Consider the following 22,810-nt stretch of genomic DNA (forward strand, 5'->3'; position numbering starts at 1 on the left):
ATTCTGAATAGGGTGAGGTATTAGCCAATGAAACGGTCTGTTACGGCGAGCTTCATGCGTGTTTTGCAGGGAACTGTGGGTAATCCACTAGTAACACTAATGCAGATTGGTTAATCAAATGTCTGACGTCATAGGCTCACTTGCTGCTCGTATGACCCCTGACATGACCTATCGCAACAACCGGTCAGATCCTCATGTAGTGTAGGCCATCGAAAGTATAAAAACAACGAAACGAAATATAGATCTGTATTTTAATCCGATTGATCTGCAATAGGCAGATTTAGTTCTTGTATAATGTATGTTTAATAGTGTGGCCAGTGACGGGGCCTCGTGTAATGTATGTTTAATAGTGTGGCCGGTGACGGGGCCTCGTGTAATGTATGTTTAATAGTGTGGCCAGTGACGGGGCCTTGTATAATGTATGTTTAATAGTGTGGCCAGTGACGGGGCCTCGTGTACTGTATGTTTAATCTGCGATAGAATGTTGTTTAATAAAAGAAGAGTTGAATACAATCCAATATTGTTAAAGCAATCTAGCTCCATTGAGATTTAAAATCCACCAATCTATTTCTCCTATTATTATTGTTTTTGTTTTGTAATAAACTACGTGATATTCATTCTGGTTGATAAAACATTAATTTTCATTTGACTTGACTGTACAGCTTTACGGAGGATGCTCCAATTACATTGAGCCACGAGTTAGATAGAGGGGGGGGGGGGGAGAGAGAGAGACTTTAACTTTAACGTCCACTCGACACAAAGCAGGTTATTTCGGAGCCAAGACATGGTTCAATTATATTTCAATAATTCGCTTGCGCTTAGGGGTCTTTACCACTGGAAGGAAACCGGATGTCCCGGGGAAAACACACGAGGATGGACAGGCGACCCTACTCCTTGTCACGTACAACCGGAGAATCGAAACCCCGCCAGCTGGTGCAGGGTTAGACCTTATGATGCAGCGCGCACGTGCTAGCTATTCGGCCATCCAACCCCCCACACTTAAAAAGTTCCAATGGCAGTTGGTAGTCGATTTAAGAGTAGACCGTAGTACCGCTGTCCGAGAAAAATTTCCCTCATAGCACACTGTATGGTATGCGCCTCTTCATTAGTCCAGTTCGGAGCAGAACAGTAGGACGTTAAACCCCATTTCTCCCAGGGTTTTCCAGCATTGTTTGCCTCATCAGTGGTACTGGGTGGAATGCCTGGAAAGCAAAACAGTGCACGTAAAGGAACCCTTGACAATTCGAATTAGAAATAAAAATAGTTCGTAGCGCCGCTTTCCTGGCAAAACTGATATCATGGCGCCCTACATACAATGAGGACGTTACATTTGATAAGGCCAACTTCAAGTTTGGTCAAAAGGTCACGAGATGTAATTCCAACCCGAACCCTAACCCTTGACCTAGCCCTAACGCTTACCCTAACCCTAACCTACAATCTCGCCAACAGTCACGTGCCCTAACCTTAATTACATCTCAGCGACCTTGACGAAATCTTGAGCTGGCCTTAACAGATAGATCTGCCCCGTTAGACACCATTGTGTTTACCAGATTGTGGGATATTGATGTCGTGGTGGTGTCTATTTCTCAGCTTATCGGATGCGTGTAATTAATGTATGATTAATTAGATATCCGCGGTATATATAATATGTAAATGGCCAGTGTTACTGGTGATGGTAGGGGGTGACCATCTGACCTTATTTGGTATTCATGAGATTTTCAGATTTGATCCCCAACCGGTTGATTAGTGTATTAACTCCCTCGTTATAATACAAGCTACTATAGTTACTAAGATTATCTCATCTGGTCGGGCTACAAATTATCTCATCTGGTCGGGTACTCACTACTCGCTAGATCACATCTGGTCGAGCACTCACTTTTTATTATCTCACAATCTGATTAAAACACAGATCCTGTTTCGTTTCGTTTTTTATAGTTTAAAATTTCGTTTTACTTGTCTTTACTACACTAGGGTCTGGAGGAGTTGTTATATTACAGGCGAACGAAACGGTCTGTTACGGCATGCGATGCACGGAACTGTGTTTAAGCCACTAGAAACGTCAACGCTGATCAATTAATCAATGCCTGACGTCATAGGTCAAAAGCCGCTCGTAGGACCCGTGAGGCGACCTTTCAGTACAACCGGTCAGATCCTCATGTAGTGTAGGCCATCGAAAGTATAAAAAAACGAAACGAAATGTAGATCTGTATTTTAATCCGATTGATTATCTCATCTGGTCGGGCACTCACTACTTATTATCGCATCTGGTCGGGCACTCACTGAAAGCCAGATAACATCTGGTCGGGCTTTCACTACAACACAGATAACACCTGGTTGGGCACTCACTACAAGCCAGATAACACCTGGTTGGGCACTCACTACAAGCCAGATAACACCTGGTTGGGCACTCACTACAAGCCAGACAACATCTGGTTGAGCACTCACTACAAGCCAGATAACACCTGGTTGGGCACTCACTACAAGCCAGATGACACCTGGTTGGGCACTCACTACAAGCCAGATAACACCTGGTTGGGCACTAACTACAAGCCAGATAACACCTGGTTGGGCACTCACTACAAGCCAGACAACATCTGGTCGGAAATGAAGACGGGTATGCGCCATGCATTGTGTTATGAGGGAAATTTTGTCCCGGTTTTACAAAGCATTCTAAGACTTAGTTAAGAATTTACTCAACTTTCAATCACTGTTTATGAGAAATATCTTTGATTCAGAAACACAAAACTTTGCATATAGTTTCTTATTGATGTATTTGATACTTTAAATCAAAGATTTTATAAAGGGCTCTATTTTAGTTAAAATAGGGTGAACAATTTGGAGTAAATTCTTAATTAAACATACATTATGCAAGAGCTAAATCTGTCTATTGCAGGTCTTTCTTTGGGCCTGAAATTTTATCTAAATTATTAATTAGACATTAATTAACTTATCCAGGCCATAATCAACTCTAGATGGCATCGCTAGCCTTCGATCTTAAGTGGATTGTGATCCGATTTACTGCATAACTTTCCTTCTCGATTAAACGATTCAATGGATAATCGAGACTATGCTGTTTAACGTACTGACTTTAGTAATGATGACCGAGGCTAGGCAGAAATTTTATTCGCTTAGTTCTCGGTTCATAGTGGATCAATTTGAATGAAATTTTCAGCAAATTGCCTTTACGTTATCTAGTTTTTAATTATTATAGTGAGAACTGCCAACTCGTTATCGAATCTCCCATAATAGGGACCTTTCGCACCGTTACGAAAACGAATACGAAAACGTCATCGATTCGTGTGTACTTGTGACGTCAATCCGTAATGAGTGTTCGGCCCTTGAAAAACGTTACGCGTATGGAGCTGGGTTTACGTACGTATGCCAACGAATATGTTTCTTGTCTCATATATTGAATTTTTCACCATTTATCGAGCCTTTGTGTATATTGTTGATTGTGTAGCGTTCGTAGAATGTGCTCACAAGGAATATTCTGCTTTATTTGTTGTACATCTGCCGAAAAATCGATTGAAAACTTTGCCTTGACCGAGAAGTTCATGGAGTGGAAATTAAAGGAGCTAAATCGCTAACATTTGGGACCTAGAAATTGACAAAAGTGGGTCGCAACGCATATAATACTGTAATATGAATGTATATAAACTGATTTACATACAATGGTTTCCGTTTTTACTCCAATTTCAAATCAGTTATGTTCGGCGAAATAAGCCAGCAGTCTCAAGCGAGTGCAAATTTCTAGCGTCTGGTTATTCCAGTCTACATACGCCTTTTGATTTGGTGCAATGTGTCTAGCCTCGTCCCTAGAGTCTCTTGATACAACTGGGGCTGAAGCGAATTATGGTACACGATTCGTGTACCAATGGTAAAATGTTTATTTTGTCTTAAATATTGGATATCAAAAGCCCATCCTTTTCTGGTAAGATCACAACATGAATGTTGATTTAATTTGACAAATAAATCGTGTTTTCAATGTTGAAGATTTTGGATGATATTGAGTTAGAGACTTAGCCACTTTAACGCAATCTAGTTATTATCGTACGTCGGATTGCGACACGCGTGTTAGAGGATACGAAAACGTAAACGAACATATGTTCGTTTTGGTGGTCGTTTTCGTACCGATGCGAAAGGTCCCTAATGTATCTTTAAGTCCGAGAATGCTTTGTGAATACGGAGTCTGGTCGGGTACTCACCACACATGAAATGAAATGGGGTTTAGCGTTCTACTTTTCTGCACCGATTAAGATAAATATGACGGACATTCATTACAAGTCAGGTCATTCTCAAAATTCAACAAATATATCACATTATTTCAATGAAATACAATGAAATAGAGTTTTAATTTCTGTTCCAACTGGCCGAATGGATGGTGCGTGCCCGTTGTATCATAAGGCCTGTCATTGCGTCAACTGGCGTGGTTTCGATTCCCGGTTGTACGTGACAAGGAGCAGGGTCGCGTGTCCAACCTCGTGGGTTTTCTCTAGGTCCCCCGGTTTCCTCCCACTGCTAAAGATCCCTACGCGCAAGCGAATTATTGAGATAAAACTGAACCATATTTTAGTCTCTCTCTCTCTCTCTCTCTCTCTCTGTTCTGATTGCGTTAATGAAGATGGACATACGCAATACAATTCGCTAAGGGGGGCGGGGTTGTCTGCGGTTTGTCGATGTTAAATCTGAGGAAAATGATTATAATAATAAAGAATATTTTGGTGTGAATCTTTTTAATGCATTGCTCTTAATATTTAAACAATTTGCATCAATGATACCATTTTGTTAAACGTTTAAATTATTTACTTTCTAATTCAATTTAACAGAATGCCCGTATTCCTAGCTAAAATAATCGTACATAATTTATAAAAACAAGAGATGAGAAAGATGATATAATTCTATGTGGTTTTATTTTATTTAATTTAATATCTATCTCTTGTTTACTTGTGAAATGTAATCTTTATTGAGTAATGTCTCTCCAATAATTCAGCTGTTAGATGTATCTTTTAGAGGCATTTAGTAACTGGATAGAGCAATAAACAAGAGATGAGAAAGATGATATAATTCTATGTGGTTTTATTTTATTTAATTTAATATCTATCTCTTGTTTATTGTGTAATGTCTCTCCAATAATTCAGCTGTTAGATGTATCTTTGAGAGGCATTTAGTAACTGGATAGAGCAATAAACTATAACACATACTTATGGAATAACAATTACTGGTTTATTTAGGCGACGTTTCTTCAATAAAATAAAAACAAATTATTTTTACTTAAACCAACAGCTGTTAGGACAGCATTTAAACTTATCAAATCTTCGATGGCTTTAATTGATGTTTATTAATATTAATTTATGCATTATAAATATCGAGACTTTTATTATATATGTACATTTATATGTATGTGTGTTCATTGGGGAATAAAAGTCCGAATATTACGTTTTCTTTAAAGGAGCTAAATCGCTAATATTTCGGACCTAGAAATTGTCACAAATGGGTCGCAACGCATATAATAATGTAATATGAATGTATATAAACTGATTTACATTCAATCGTTTCCGTTTTTACTCTAATTTCAAAACAGTTATTTTCGGCGAAATACGCCAGAAATCTCAATCTAATGGAAATCTCTAACGTCTGGTTATTCGAGTCTACACCGATAGTATTTATTGCGAATGCTCTCCAGATAAGAATACGAGGTCACCGTTTGACATGATTTGTGGAATATGTCTAGCCTCGTTCTTCGAGTCCTTTTTTACAAATGGCGCTGAAACGCATCATGGTACACGATTCGTGTACCAATTTTAAAATGTTTATTTTGTCTTGAATATTGGGTATCGGAAGCCCACCTTTTCCCGGTAAGATAAAAACATCAATGTTGATTTAAATTGACAAAAAATTCGTGTTTTCGATGTGGAAGAATTGGATGATATTGAGTTAGAGACTTGGCTACTTTAATCAAAATAATTGTTGATTATGCATATTAAGTGTGGTTTAATGGTCGAGAAATGAAATGAAATGGGGTTTAACGTTCTACTGTTTTGCTCCGAACTGGGCTAATAAAGACAGTGTCTTACCCACTTAGCCACCGTGACCCCCTTTACAAGTAAAATGTAATGGGTTTAACATGCCACTATTCAGCACCGACTGGGTTAATGAAGACGGGCATACGCCATATAGTGTGATATGAAGGAAATTTTTAACGGACAGCGACACTAAGGCCTACTCTTATATCGAATTCCAACTGTCAAGGTATCTTTTACGTGCACGTCAATGTGTACACAGGACCTCGGTTTTTCGTCTCATCCGAATGATTAGACAGCTGTCCTTGTCAGGCCCTCCGTCCTGCATCACTGACAAGGGGGGGACCACGCTGGAAAACTAATGGTCGAGAGCGAGACATATAGCAATATATTGAAACAACACGCGGGACGTTAGTTCCATGTGTTGTTTAAATATATTACGCGATGTCTTACGCTCGAGATCATTAAACAACTTAATATGAAATAATAGTACGCCAACATCAAAGGATGACGTCACATATGCATTTTAATTTAGTTTATGCCACGGTACTTGAAATGCCAATTATTGAGCTATGAATAACGTCACTAACTACCAACCAAATTAAGAATTTAAATCCACGCAAAGACTTGGTGTTTTTAACTATTATAAATTAATAACAATATCGACCAGGCGCGTGTCCAGATTGGCGTGCACGTAAAATATCCCTTGGCAGTTGAGGAGATTTTTGTCCGCATTTCACCACGACTTCACCAGGATCTAGTGAATTTTTGAGTATCATGCTCTTCGTTTTGTGTGAAGGGGGCTTAAAGGGACAATAACACTCTTGCTGGCTTGAAAGCTCCAGAAAATAAATAATATCTCTATCTAAGTACTAGATGTTTAAGTGTCCTACCTGTTGTGTAAATTATCCATTACATCCTATTTTACTTGTCCAGAGGGTTCGAAAATATTTTTTAATCGAATTTCATTTGAAAAGGTTTACGTTAGACGTTTCAAACCATTATGTTGAATTTTTCAAAATTTTTAAATAAGGTGTGTTAAGATGAAATTTGTATCATCAATTAATTGAAATATTCTAAAATAGTACAATTTGTTGACCAGGATAAAGATTGGGACATATTATTCAGTTACAACAGGAGTGGTATTGAGCCTTTAATGGTCGTAAAATACAGGAGAAATAGATAAAATAACAATAATGACTCGCGTCGTGTCGTTAATCATGTAATGAACGTATCACAAACACAGTTAAAACATCCGTTCTAATGTATTATATGATAAATTTACAAAGTGTGACAGGAATTCGCTTACTCACCTATCGGAAGTTCTCGTGTTTCTTGTCATTATCATTTGTCGTCACATTTATCTTTTTTTTGTAATAAATCACATTTTTCTCTGTTCCTTTTTAGAAGAAGTCGAATAATCGGAATTTTATAAAAAATCAACCATTCATTTGTTTGGATATTTTTTTTTTTTTAAAAACGATTTATTAATTAGCAGAACATTGGTCCAGCAATGTTATGGAAAGCATCAGTGGCGAAGATTGGAACAATCAGAGAGAGAAAGAGAGATGGGGTTTAACGTCCACTCAACACAAACTAGGTCATTATTAGACTAACATATGGTTTAATTTTATTTCAAAAATTCGCTTGTTAGTAGAGGTTTTTAGCAGTGGGAGGAAACCGGAGGACCCGGAGAAAACCGACGAGGTTGGACAGGAGACCCTACTCCTTGTCACATACAACCAGGGAATAGAAACCACGTCAGTTGACTCAGTGACCGACCTGATGATGCAACGCACACGCGCTAATCATTCGACCTCCCCCCCCCCCCCCGACACGAACAGTAAGAGGTTAGTGTGGCGAAGATTGGACCTGCCAGGCCTTGGAATGGCGAAGATGGGGTCAATAAGAAGTTACAGAGACGGTAATTGGACGAATAAGTTGTGACAGAGGCGAAGCTTGGACCCATCAGTTGTGACAGAGGCGAAGATTGGACAAACTAGCCAACCCTGTCGGAGCTGATCAGTAGGACGTTAAACCCCATTTCATTTTATTTCATCAAATTTAGATCACAGTACGGGAAATAGTGACATGAACACCATTTTTGTGACATGAATAGCCGATAGACTTGAGAATACGAGTAGGTTTAAACCATTTTATTTGCAGTGTTTATAATTATATAAACGAATAGGCCTATATTCAGTATGTGCAGTTGTGACAAGAAATAGTCTCGATTGTCTAGTATCGTTGCTATGGTAATAAAGGGTTAGTGCTAAATGATAAAGCCAGCTCAATTTTTCCTCATAGGTCACGAGATGTAAACAGAGCTAGCGCTAATCCCAACCCTAACCCTGTTCCTAGGCCCAATGTGGTATAAGGGTTAGTGCTAAATGATAAGGCCAGCTCAATTTTTCCTCATAGGTCACGAGATGTAAACAGAGCTAGCGCTAATCCCAACCCTAACCTAGCTCAAATGCTTACTCTAACCCTAACATACAATCTCGCCAATAATCACGTAACCATATTTACATCTCAGCTACCTTGACAAAAATTGAGTCCTCACCTTAACCCAAAACAAACAATATATAAACCTAAATAATCCTTAGTAATTAAAAATCAATTAGATGTAAGAATCCCTAGCCCTAACCCGGTGATAGTGGAACAAACATTTTTTTTTTAGAAAATCCAATTCTTAGTAGGAAACATACTAATGTGGCTCTTACACGAGAGCCTCAAATTTATTTTTTTTTTCTTCAGAAATGAAAATACCAGAATATCACAAGGACCACCTAAGGAAGACCATCGCCGCCACCAACACCAAAAACAGCGAAAATAACTTTGTATATAAAATTCAATGTAATCTTAACCTTAAATTCTTAAACCAAACCTACAATCTCGCCAACACTCACGTGACAAAAATTGAGCTGGCCTTAACAAAAAGACTTAACCTCTCTCTTAAATTCTTAAACCTAACCCCGGACCCAGCCCCAATGCTTACCCCAACCCTTAACCTACAATATCGCCAACAATCACGTGCCCTAACCTTGACAAAAATTGAGCTGGCCTTAACAAATAGATTTATCCGGAATACCAGTTGGTTTACAAATCATTCATTTATATTGAAATATTTACAATGATATAATTGATTTACAATGTACAGAATATGAAAACAAGCATAAATATGCAACAAATTTCCATTCCAGGTAGAATCTTTACTCAGTAATAAACATTAATAGAATTTCGTAGTCTTTTGGGTATAAATATTCTTATTATCTCGGTTAAATATGAATCAATGATTCTCAAATCTTTCAAAACTCACGTTCATAATAGTTAGAACGTTTTAACCCCCATATAAATATCTTGTAATGATTTGACTGTTGATTATTAACCAGCTTTATGATCGACATGTTGTATTTACTCTTTGATCATTAAATCAATGTCCAAAACTCGGCAAAAATGACAGAAAGAGAGAACAACTGTTTGTTAAAATGATATGAAACCTTCAGTATTTGTATTTTTATCTGTAGATCAGATTAAATTCCCCAGTGAGAATATTGGAAACCCGCAAAGTTGTGAGATAAATGCTTTCAACTGCAAATTGATTAACTGACTTCTCTAATGCTTCAATCGAATTCCGCGGGACAAAACGTTTCCCCAAGTTGAAGTTAAAAGACTGCTTTACTTTAAAGATGTGCATTCGTTATCGAAATACTTTTTCTCAACATTAGTCGCGTTCCTATAACTACATAATTATTCAGATTGAAGGTGCTAGTCACGCGAAGACACCATAAGACAAATCCCTTCTGGCGGATGAGTGACGTTTACCAGTGTTAATATTTTAAAGGTGGTTAACGTTAGGTAATTATTACAACTTGGAGAGGGAGAGAGAGAGAGAGAGAGAGAGAGAGGGGGGGGTAACGTCCACTCGAGACAAATTAGGTCATTTAGAACATCCACACAATTTCATTTTAAGCCTGATGAGTTCAAAATGAACGAAACTAGTAGCTTCAGGAGAGACATCTGGGACGGCTACTCGCCACTTATAGATTTTTAATTTCAATAATTCGCTTGCGCGTAGGGGTCTTTAGCAGTGGGTGGAAACCAGAGGACCTGGTGAAAACCCACGAGGTTGGACAGGCGACCCTACTCCTTGTCACGTACAACCGGGGAATCGACACAAACTAGGTCATTCGGGACTAACAAATGGTTCATTGTTTTTATTTCAATAATTCCCTTGTGCGTAGGGGTCTTTAGAAGTAGGAGAAAACCGGAGGACCCAGAGAAAGAAAACCCACAAGGGTGGACAGGCGACCCTACTCCTTGTCACGTACAACCGGGGAATCAATACAAACTATGTCATTCGGGACTAACAAATGGTTCATTGTTTTTATTTCAATAATTCCCTTGTGCGTAGGGGTCTTTAGAAGTAGGAGAAAACCGGAGGACCCAGAGAAAGAAAACCCACGAGGTTGGACAGGCGACCCTACTCCTTGTCACGTACAACCGGGGAATCGATACAAACTAGGTTATTCGGGAGAGAGAGAGAGATGGGGTTTAACGTCCACTCGACACAAATTTTGCCAGGATAGCGGTACTTCAGCCTACTCTTATATCGAATTCCAACTGTCAAGGGATCTTTTACGTGCACGCCAACTTGTGCACGCATCGATTTTACGTCCCATCCGAACGACTAGACGGTTGTCCTTGTCAGGCTCACCGACCTGCATCACTGACAAGGGGACACCACGTCGGAAAATTCCGATGAGAGAGAAATGGGGTTTAACGTACACTCGACACAAACTAGGTCATTTCGGGACTAACATATGGTTTAATTTTATTTCAATAATTCGCTTGCGCGTAGGGGTCTTTAGCAGTGGGAGGAAACCGGAGGACCCGGAGAAAACCCACGAGGTTGGAATTATTTAAAGAAAATCCCCCAAAACTTAATGATTGAAAGCACCAGACGAGAAGTTAATATCATTGCTCGTCAATTAATCTTACGTAGCGTAGTTTTTACTGGTTGTGATGGACACGTGACGTGAACCCATGGGGACATGAATTATAAAAGGCTCTGTCTAGAATGTTAAGTTTTACTTAATAGTCCCTTAGTGTCACATGATTATATAGTGTCACGTGGGTTTCTTGGAGACAGTAACATCTTCCAGATCTCTTAGTGTTGTTTTCTCGTGGCAAGGTCGTGTGTTTTTCGATAATTATGTTTAGGCGAGTATAAATTTAATATGATATTATTAAAACTTACGAAAGGAATAATGTCTGGTTCGTCTGTTTTATATTCTACAAAATCTTTCATTTGCATTTACCAGCAGACCAGTTATATATACCACAATTCTACAGATAAAATGAATGAGGGTTTAACGTCCTACTGTTCTGCACCGACTGGGGTAAGGAAGATTGCCATACGCTAGACAGTGTACTATGCAGCGGCACTACGGCCTACTCGTATACCGAATTCCAACTGTCAAGGGATCTTCTACGTGCACACCAATGTGTACACGGGACCTCGGTTTTTCGTCCCATCCGAACGACTAGACAGCTGTCCTTGTCAGGCCCTGCGTTCTGCACAACTGACAAGGGAAAAACCACGTCGGAAAATCCAGATGAACTTTCTCGGCCTATGATGTCCCGTGTGCACGTCGGTGTGCGCGTTAAAAAAGTTTCCACAATTGGGCGTACGCCCGCCTTCCCTGTATAAATGTAGGCGTTAGCCCAGTCGGTGCAGAACAGTAAGACGTTAAACCCCATTTCATTTCCATTACAGGCCACTAACATAAAATTATATAATAATCTCGAAGATCTATAGTTCAATAAACGAATAGAGAGGAGAGGTTCGCCGATCAGAGAGTTTCTCGACTCGACTTAATATTATTCATTACGATTATTCAACTGAAAAGAAATCACGTATAACATTAGTCGGTATTATAAACCATCTCCATCTAAAGAAATATCTAATATAAGATATTAGAAACTGTAAAATTTGAATATTCTACCATAAAAAAAACCTGTGCAATATAAAACAATGTTACTAAACATCATTTTAAATCCCAAGCAAACTTAAAGGTGCACTGTGTAGGACCTATTGCAGGCGTTCTTTACAGCTTTACATTTTAGTAGGACCTATTGCAGGTCTTCATTACAGCTTCAAACTTTAGTAGGACCTATTACAGGCGTTTTTTACAGCTTTAAACTTTAGCAGGGCCTATTGCAGGCCTTCATTACAGCTGTAAACTTTAGTAGGTGCATTGTCTAGGACCTATTGCAGGTCTTCCTTACAGCTTTAAACTGTAGTAGTGCCTATTGCAGGCGTTCTTTACAGCTTTAAACTTTAGTAGGACCTATTGCAGGTCGGTCTTTATTACAGCTGCAAATTTTAGTAGGACCTATTGCAGGCGTTCTTTACAGCTTTAAACTTTAGTAGGACCTATTGCGGGCCTTCTTTACAGTTTCAAATGTTATATGAATTATTATTTAGACATTTATTCACATGACAAGCCCATAATCGACTCTTCAGATAACCCGAGGACTGGAATATTAAAGGGATTAGACCATCCGTGCCATTTAATCGGTTAATGTTGAAATGGAAAGCCGAGACTGTTTAATATACTAAGCAGCAAATGAAACGTCAGGTTGGTATGTTATTCTGAATAGATGCAGTGCATAAAACTTGCCAAATGTTTTTATTGTATATTTGTGACCACATCTCCAACTTTACCTGAGCAATAAGGATCCTTCCCAAACACAGAATTGAACCCAGGAAATGTTCTCAAAAACGCAACCTGACTTCTGAGATGGTAATGTATTCTCCATGGTATCATGTAACTCATGCTGCACGTGCTGTTCACCGGGACCAGCCCTATACAATGCACCCCCATACCTGGTTGAATCATTCACACTACAACGTCAGCAGCGTGCCACGACTCGCGACAACTCAGAGGAACCAGGCGCTAGGAAGACTCGACGCTGGCCACACTAGACAAGCCGTTGCTAAAGACCCCTACGCGCAAGCGAATTATTGAAATAAAATTAAAACCATATGTTAGTCCCGAAATGACCTGGTTTGTGTCGAGTGGAAGTTAAACCCCATCTCTCTCTCTCTCTCTCTCTCTCTCTCTCTGTTAGTCAGATAATATTTTATCCAAGGTATTGCCACTTTAAATCTCGACCTTTATTTTTATTAGAAAATTTAAAACGCCTTTATTCAAGCAGTAAATGTATCTAACATCTATCGACTCGTGAAAATACCAATGAGAAGATCACGTCAACCATTTTCTTTGTCGCCAGGGTAATAAAAATTACTTTATATCGGTTTAGTTGATAATCGAGACTATCTAATGTATATCCAATTAACCAGTCGTAACAGTTGAACGATCATAAGTTACAGAATGTTTATATGATGTTATTATATGGCCACATAAAGTTTGTTTCATATTATTGTAGACAGACCAGATCTGTGAAATGGATAACGGAAACGTTTGAGAATGGACCTGATTAACAAATAACTACATCATATAAAAAACTAAAAGTAAACTTGTCTGGAAAATACCATATCACCTAATGTGACAAGGAGTAAGGTCGCCTGTCCAACTCCACACAAACTAGGTCATTTCGGGATTAATTTTATTTCAATAATTCGCTTGCGCGTAGGGGTATTTAGCAGTTGGAGGAAACCGGAGGTCCATCCACGTGCGTATGGAATGAATTTTTGCTCCAAAAAGAATCTCCGAGCAGCAGGTTAGACATTTTATCGGACACGTGAGTAAAATGTATTAGCACGAATCGGTATCACGGACACTCATAAGACATTTCGCATCATGGTTACACGTTCACAGGGAATCTTAGCCGTAAACATACATTATGACGTCACATTAATAATGACGTCATTGTATTAATCATATTAAACATACATTATGCAAGAGTTAAATCTGCCTATTGCAGGTCTTTCTTTAGGCCTGAAATGTGTTCTAAATTATTAATTAGACATTAATTAACTTATCCAGGCCATAATCAGCTCTCGATCGCATCGGATTTTTCCGATATTAAATAGATTAGAACAGTTTTTGATTTAAGCTAAAAATGTAGGAGCGAGACTTAGCTTCAAACAACCAGTACGGTGGTTGAAATTTTTGCACACGTCTTGTAAAACCTTCAAAGGCTAATATCTTCGCTTGCAATAGACTAATTTGAATGAAATTTTCAAATTATTCATTTTACATTATCTATTGTCGAACTATTATAACAAGAATGTCTAGCTCTTTATCTAAATCTTACAATAACTTTAAGTTGTGTAGCAACCATTTTTGCAATAAAATTCAATTATGGCTGAAATGGTTGATATTGAAAAAACAGAACGCCGAGGGAACCATTTTTGCAATAAAAACCAGTTTTCCAGTAGTTATTCTTTTTTTATCTTCATCATCACTACGATTATTTATTTCACTCTAACAGAATCATTATTGATGTATTCATCATGTATTTTACCATCAGCAACATCATTTTCATACCATTTAATAACGAAAATGACAACAGTTTTTCATTACTGAAACTTTATTTCAAAAATGGTTGATATTACAAAGTAGAACATCTAGGGAACAATTCTTGCAATAAAAAACATTTTTGCAATAATTTCTTATTTTTTTCATTTTCATCATCACCATGTTTATTTGTGCACCCTGACGATTGTTATGACGGTACTGACATATGGAGAGCCACGGTGGCTAAGTGGGTAAGACGCTGGCTCGCTAGCCTGGAGGTCGTGGGTTCTCTCCTGGTGTTGGCCCTGAAAGTTCATCGGAATTTTCCGGGGGGGTTGGATAGCTGAATGGTTAGCGTGCGCGCTGTATCATAAGGCCTGTCATTGAGTCAACTGGCATGGTTTCGAATCCCCGGTTGTACGTGACAAGGAGTAGAGTCGCCTGTCCAACCTCGTGGGTTTTCTCCGGGTCCTCCGGTTTTCTCCCACTGCTAAAGACCCCTACGCGCAAGCGAATTATTGAAATAAAATTAAACCATATGTTAGTCCCGAAATGACCTAGTTTGTGTCGAGTGGACGTTAAACCCCATTTCTCTCTCATCGGAATTTTCCGACGTGGTGTCCCCTTGTCAGTGATGCAGGTCAACCGTCTAGTCGTTCGGATGGGACGTAAAATCGAGGCGTACACAAGTTGGCGTACACTTAAAAGATCCCTTGACAGTTGGAATTCGATATAAGAGTAGGCTGAAGTACCGCTATCCTGGCAAAATTTCCCTCATAGCACACTGTATGGAGTATGCCCGTCTTCATTAGCCCGGTTCAGAGAAGGACAGTGGGCCGTTAAACCCCATTTCATTTCATATGGGGGCCACTAGTGGTACAGTCAGGGTGAAGTTCATTAACCAGGAAGCCCCATGTTCGATCTCGGGATGTTCCAGTATGTCAGTAGAGCTGGTCGGTGCTATGAACCGAGGTTTGGTGTATACGTTGGTGTGCTAGTTTAGAGAACCCCTAGAAGTTGGAATTTGATAGAATGTTGAGACAAAGTGTCCGTCATAGCACACTGTTATAACTTTATCCCGGACTCAATTCCATTTTGACCTCAATCAAAGTGATGTGCATTTAATAACGTCTTTCGGTCGTTACCCGGGCTAGTTTTATACGCAATGGATGTAAATCTATTCAGTTAAAGATTGTTTTTAGTTTCTCCATTAGTTAATTCGTCAAAGCGATCCATGTTTTCTGATTGCTAGCTGGAGAATTATTTCTAAACTCAATTATAGTCGTAAACGACCTTGTGGCTTCTAGAACATTCCACACCTATATGAGAGAGAGAGAGAGAGAGAGGAAGAGGGGTTAATATCCACTCGACACAAACTATGTCATTTCGGGACTAACATATGGTTTAATTTTATTTCAATAATTCGCTTGCGCGTAGGGTGTCTTTAGCAGTGGGGGGAAACCGGAGGACCCGGAGAAAACCCACGAGGTTGGACAGGCGACCCTACTCCTTGTCACGTACAACCGGGGAATCGAAACCACGCCAGTTGACTCAGTATGACATGGAAGTAGAGTAATGAACGAGGAAGGGTACTTGTGTTATTTTTTTAGAACACCTGATACCACTTGTAATCTGTATGTGACAAGTTGTTTATATAAAGTGAATGGAAACAACGATAACAAGACAACACGTCAATGTAAAGCTAAATATAGGTACATTCTCTTGTTATATTGTCATCATCCCTTATTAACACGTCATCCAGGTAAATCCTCATCATCATCAAAGGAGCCGCCGTCACATCACGTGATGATAGATTGATATCCCAGGTAAAGCTGTTTAAAGGTAAAGCTGTTACATCGTGACATCATCACTATACTTTATCAGTGGAATGAAATGAGAACTAATGCCCTGCGTTTCTGTAGCACTCCATGAGTGACATTTTATTCCGACAGGAGCGTTTCCGTCTCCTGTTTTCAATACAGTAGATGATACCATATCTGTTCTTTGACGAAATCTCCTAATGTTTGAAAGTTCCAAACAGTTTTTCAAATTGACGGGGCAAAATGATGTGGCATAATAGATCATAATTATGGGAAACAGTGCACGTATCACATAATGCGTAATGAAATGAAATGGGGTTTAACGTCCTACTGTTCTGCTCCGATTTGTCTAATGAAGACGGGCATACGCCATACAGTTCTTGCTATGAGGGAAAATTTTGCCCGTTCAGTGGCACTACGGCCTACTCATATATCGAATTCCAACTGCCAAGGGATATTTTACGTGCACGCAAATGTGTACACGGGACCTTGGTTTTTCGTCCCATACGAACGACTAGAGAGCTGCCCTCCTTGTCAGGTCCTCGGTCCTGCACCACTGACACGGGTAATCCGTGACCTGGTAGCGATCCAGCGTCGTTACTCTCTGACAAACCACGGTTACCAAACAATATGACCCACGCGGTGCAAGTTGTTAGAAATTTCAAATATTATTTTATGTAAACTTAATTTAGAGAAACATCACCGACGACACCTAGAAGACTAATGGATCGTTAATCGGGAGATTATCAGAAACCGGATTTTGTCTGCAAGACATCACTTTAATAATATTTTGCTTGTATTATCTCACGACGTGTAAGTTCAAGATTGCGTCAGCCGGGGCTGATAAGACATAGTCTATCTATACTTCAGCCCTCATTTATGTAGTCATTATTTATTTGTGTTCGGTTGTTGGTCGTATCGTTAAAGTCGTTAGCCAGGATTCTATCTACTCAGACACAGGAAGTTCATAGAAAGGTTACAGAGAGCGCAAAAACTACGCAACAAAATGTTATGGCTGCTTGCATCGTTTAATAATATCGTTGTACCTACAAGAGCGCGTATCGTGAATTACAAATCTGTGTTCCGGCGGAGTTTCCCCTTGTCAGTGGTGAAGGGTGGAGGGGCTGGCAAGGAACAGCGTATAGTCGTGCGGATGGGACGAAAACACCCATTTTATTTCCTTCAATCTATTTATTCTCATCAATGCCACACCAAGCCTGTACACAGAAATGAAATGAAATGAAATGAATGGGGTTTAGCGTCCTACTGTTCTGTTCCAACTGGGCTAATGAAGACAAATGAAATGAAATGAAATGAAATGGGGTTTAACGTCCTACTGTTCTGCTCCTAAACTGGGCTAATAAAGACGGGCATATTATGCCATACAGTGTGCTATAGGGGAAATTTGGACCGGACAGCGGCACTATGACCTACTCTTTATTTCGAATTCCTACTGTCAAGGGATCGTTTACGTGCACGCCAATGTGTATGCAGGACCTCGGTTTTTTGTCCCGTCTGAACGACTAGACACTGTTCTTGTCAGGCCCTTCGTCCTGCATCACTGAAAAGGGGAAACCGGGTTAATACATCCCGAGAAACATTCTCGGGCAACATTTGGAGCGAACCCGAAACCTCCTGGTTAGCGGGATAGCGGACCAGCGTCCAACTCACTGAGCCAACTCGGCTCCTGAAACATAACTACAGATGCGATTTAATATCCCAATAAATAAAAGGTAAACAGCCTTCCAGGGCGATGGTTTATACTTGGAATTCAGAAGCAGCAGCTACTGGTAGCATATGATCTAATGGTATTGACCACCAACAAAGGAGAAGGGGGGTTGGATGGCCGAATGGTCAGCGCGTGCGCTTTGTGTCATAAGGTATGTCATTGAGTCAACTGACGTGTTTTTGATTTCCCGATTGTACGTGACAAGGAGTAGGGTCGCCTATCCAATCTCATGGACTTTCTCCGGGTCCTCCGGTTTCCTCCCACGTCTAAAGACCCCTACGCGTAAGCAAATTATTGAAAACAAATTGAACCAGATGTTAGTCCTAAAATGACCTATAATCCAATCAAATGGACACCTTTATTAGCAAGATTTTAGAATCTGTCCATCTGTCAGTGTAGCTGTATATACGAACGGTGGAATAAACCTACATTTCTGCACCAACCGAGCTAATGAAGACGGACATCCGATATGCTGTGGCTTTTCCAAATAGTCTTTATCGAATTCTACCTATCAATGTTTCTGGTACGTGCACACCATCGAGTATATGGATGGACTTCCGGTTTCCATTTCATTCTATCAAAACGACTAGACGATGGCCCTTCCAAGCTGAAAATCGAACCCGGGGAGTTTTGAATTAGTTACTTACTTACGGATCCACCACGGCTCCCATGTACAGAAAGCATTAAGTTTATATCAAGTCAGGTATTATGACGTCATTAACCGACTTCCTACTTTCACTGGATTTATTTGAATGATGCTTGCGCATTCACTGATCGTGTCCCTTGCTTCATTTCCGACACTAATCATTTTGCAATTTGCTAAACTCCCTGCACCAATCATAGTGCGCCTTGCTTCACAACCTGCAATGGGGGGATGGCCTAGTTTTCTAGAGTGTCGCACTTCGACCTCTAGCTGGCCGGTCACCACTGGCTTGCGGCTGTGGTTTCGATCCCTGGTGTGAGCGTATGTGGCTTGGAGATAGGGGTGCCTTCTCAACCTTGTGGGTTTATGCTGGGTACTCCGGTTTCCCCCCACATGAAAGAACTCTGCCTGCGCGTGCGCTAAGATAATAAAAATTTTAAAAAAAGTAAGACTTGTCTGCGATATCACCTTCGGTGAAAGTGGACGTTAAACACTAAGAACAATGTTGTTAGTTAGTGGTATTTTACGTCCGCTTCCACCGAGGTGATATCGCAGACAACCTGCACCAAGAACAACAACCTGCACCAATCATATTGCTCCTTGGTCCTATCATCGCACCAATCAAAGTGCTCCTATCATCGCATCAATCACAGTGCTCCTTGCCCCAGTCTCTGCACCAATCACAGAGCTTCTTGTTTCAGTCCCAATCACTGTGTGTTCACGAGGCGTTAAGACACAGAGAAAGCCAGGTGGTTTAACTGATAAATTACAAATGGTTCTGAAGATGGCAGCCAGACTCATTACCGGAAATATATATCATGGTCATTCAACTTTATCGGTTACCCATTGTTTTTGGAATTCAATATAAGGTCATTGGTTTATGATGCATTATGTAAGATTTAGATAAAGAGCTACCCATCTTTGCTACAATAGTTCAAATAGATAACCCCAAATGAATATATTTAAAATGCCATTTACATTATATTGTTCTGAACGAAGTTATCAATGTTTAGGCAAGCTTTTCATGAATCTGTATGTTTCTACTACTTTGGATTTATACAGCTTTTTTTGGAGGGGGGGGGGGATATTTAATCCACACATGTATGTTCTTATTAATGAAGTTTTATGGAGTTTGTATATATTTAAACAAGCATTTAGGATTTAGATCAAGAGCTCCTCGTTTTTGCTATGATAATTCAAAAATAGATAATGCAAAATGAATACATTGAAAATCTCATTCAAATTACTTTATTTTCAGCGAAGTTATCAATGGCTGTAGTTTTGACAAGATGTGTGCATTGGTCGAACCACCGCACTGGTCATTCGAATCCTAAATTATTAAATGGCCGAATGTTCTAATCTACTTCAAATCGGAGCCATCCGGTGGCATTGAGATTTGATTATAGTCTTGACATGTGAACATGACGTTTAAGGCAATAGGTAGATTTAACTCTTGCATATTGTATGTTTAACTATACCTTTAAAATTTTTACACTTGTGTGTGTGTGTGAGAGAGAGAGAGAGAGAGAGAGAGATAGAGATGAGGTTTAACGTCCACTGGACACAAACTAGGAAATTTGGGACTAACATATGGTTCAATTTTATTTCAATAATTCGCTTGCGCGTCGGGGTCTTTAGCAGTGGAAGGAAATGAAATGAAATGGGGTTTAACGTCCTACTGTTCTGCTCCTAACCTGGGCTGATGAAGACGGGCATACGCCATACAGTGTGCTATGAGGGAAATTTTTCCCGGGCAGCAGTGGAAGAAGATTATTACACCTGTATTTTTTTAATATTTGTAATGTCTATTGAACACATTTTATGAAAGCATGCTCTATATAAATGATTTTATAATAATAATTATTATTTCCAATAAAAGTAGGAGAAATTGGTTAATATGGAAATCAGAGACAACCAACTGTGTACTTAATTCCCTGAAAAATGAGGCGCGCACAGCACAAAAATTGAAGTTGATCGTTAAATCGTAGCCCGCATCTTACTGTTTACTGGTAGCGCTTAGTTTTGTTGATCGAATGGGTAGCGCTTGTGAAAACATTAATAGACTCAAACGTACCCAAACTTTGCGTTTAAACAGCGGAAAAAGAAGTTGCCAGAACATAATCCAAGAAATAAAATGAAATGAAATGAAATGAAATGGGGTTTAACGACCTACTGTTCTGCTCCGAGCTGGGCTAATGAAGACGAGGATAATCCACGAATTTGCTTATGCTTTGATAATTATGGGATATGGACAGAAAGTAACGACAAATTGTACAAGCTGGAAATCACGTCACCTGACAAACAAGGTTGCTTAAAATATACCGTACTGCTTGGGGTAGTTTTCTTCGAACAATATGTATAATTTTAGTCTAAAGATATCATAAAATCACACAGTTTGTAGGTGGACAGGCATCTTTAAAAGCACAATCGAGTTTTAAAAACCGCAGATTTATTATTATTTATGTTTCCAAGACATATAAAGATGGCGGTTGGACAGATAAGAAAAACACACTCTCCCGCGCACTCCCCGTATGCATAATGGCGAAGATAAATTATTATAAGTTTATAGAGGTTTTAAATGGTATACAACAAATAGGAACGTTTTACCTTTTTTCACATAGGAGTTTATTCGTGTTAATTATTCAAAATCAGTTAATATAAACTAATGTTATTCAAAATCAGTTTATATAAACTCATATTATTTAAACTCACAGTTAATATAAACTAATATTATTACAAACACGAACACATGTAAATTATCATTCTGTTAAAAATATAATAACAAAAATTCTCAGTTGTTAAAAAAATAATAACAAAAAACATGCCCTTTTGTTAAAAATATTATAACAAAAAAAGAAATTCTCAAGTGTTAAAAAAATAATAACAAAATCATCCCCTTTTGTTAAAAATATTATAACAAAAAAGGAAATTCTCAGGTGTTAAAAAAAATATAAAACAAACTATTCTAAAACTCAATTTGTTTATGGACACGAAGATATTAATATGATATATAAACATCGCACTTACCTTTTCACTAATCTGCGACGATAACACGTTTTGCTCTTAAGCGAAATATAAACCCAAGAGTAGGTATAAGTCGTTCTGGAACCTTAATGTATAGCAATGGCGAGCCGTAAGGGTGCGAGAAAGTTGTCAGAACAAACGGTGAGTCTCTGTCATGTGACACGGTGGTATAACAGGATGATTAGAAACTCGACTGACTCGTCGTCCACTGTCACTCGACAGATTCACAACTCGTTCATCGATTGACTCCATAACAATCTTCACTCACTAATCTTTCATTCTTCTTCTCCATTAATTCATCTCATTATATTACGTCATTCGTTCATTCATGCATTCATTCATCCCGTCACTCATAGATTAATGCTAAATGCAAGACATCACGTATAATTAACTAATCTAAAAGACTAAAAACAAACATACGGACCCCGAGATATCACGGACACTTGTAAGTTATAAAAAAATCTATGTGAAATGAAATATCGTTATTTTCAGACTAACATGCGGTACTTTTTATGTCTATGATTACGTTTGGAGAGAGAGAGAGGGAGGGAGAGAGAGAGAGGGGGGGCGGGGGTAACGTCCACTCGACACAGTCTAGGTCATTTCGTGACTAACATATGGTTCAATATTATTTCAATAATTCGCTAGCTCGTACGGGGTCTTTAGCTGTGAAGTTCGGAGCAGAACAGTAGGACGTTAAACCCCATTTCATTTTATTTCTTTAGGTGTGGGAGGAAACCGGGTATGGATTATGGTAGCCTGTCGAACCTCGTGGGTTTTCTCCGGATTCTCCGGGTTTAATGTCCACTGGTTGGACACAAACCGTGTCATTTTTCGGACGAGCGTTTACGCAACACTAACTGGATTGTTTGGAGACAAACGTGTATTAGCTGGTCGGCTGGTCAGGGGAACCGGGGAACACAGAGGCACGTGGCGAGATAAGGCAGACGACCTTACGCCTTGTACACACGGTTGACGAAATGTAAAACTATATTAATTTCCTATCTCTCTGCCTGTGTATGTGTCGTGCATGCGTGACCTGGACTGTATATAAAGACACCGTCATACTTAGTCGAAATCAGCAG

The 22,810-nt window shown here is 39.3% G+C and overlaps 1 protein-coding gene across 1 annotated transcript in view; it reads right to left on the minus strand.

Annotated features, from left to right (window-relative positions):
* Positions 1-21,865, minus strand: part of LOC126818296 (arg8-vasotocin receptor) — a 48,366-nt gene extending 26,501 nt beyond the window's left edge. The window contains exon 1 of the mRNA XM_050545636.1: positions 21,729-21,865. The gene's annotated coding sequence lies outside the window, so the exon portion shown is untranslated. The remainder of the gene's footprint in view (positions 1-21,728) is intronic.
* Between the last annotated feature and the right edge of the window lie 945 nt (positions 21,866-22,810).

This window comes from Patella vulgata, chromosome 4 (genome assembly GCF_932274485.2).
Source record: "Patella vulgata chromosome 4, xgPatVulg1.2, whole genome shotgun sequence".
In the NCBI taxonomy this organism is placed as follows: Eukaryota; Metazoa; Mollusca; class Gastropoda; family Patellidae; genus Patella; species Patella vulgata.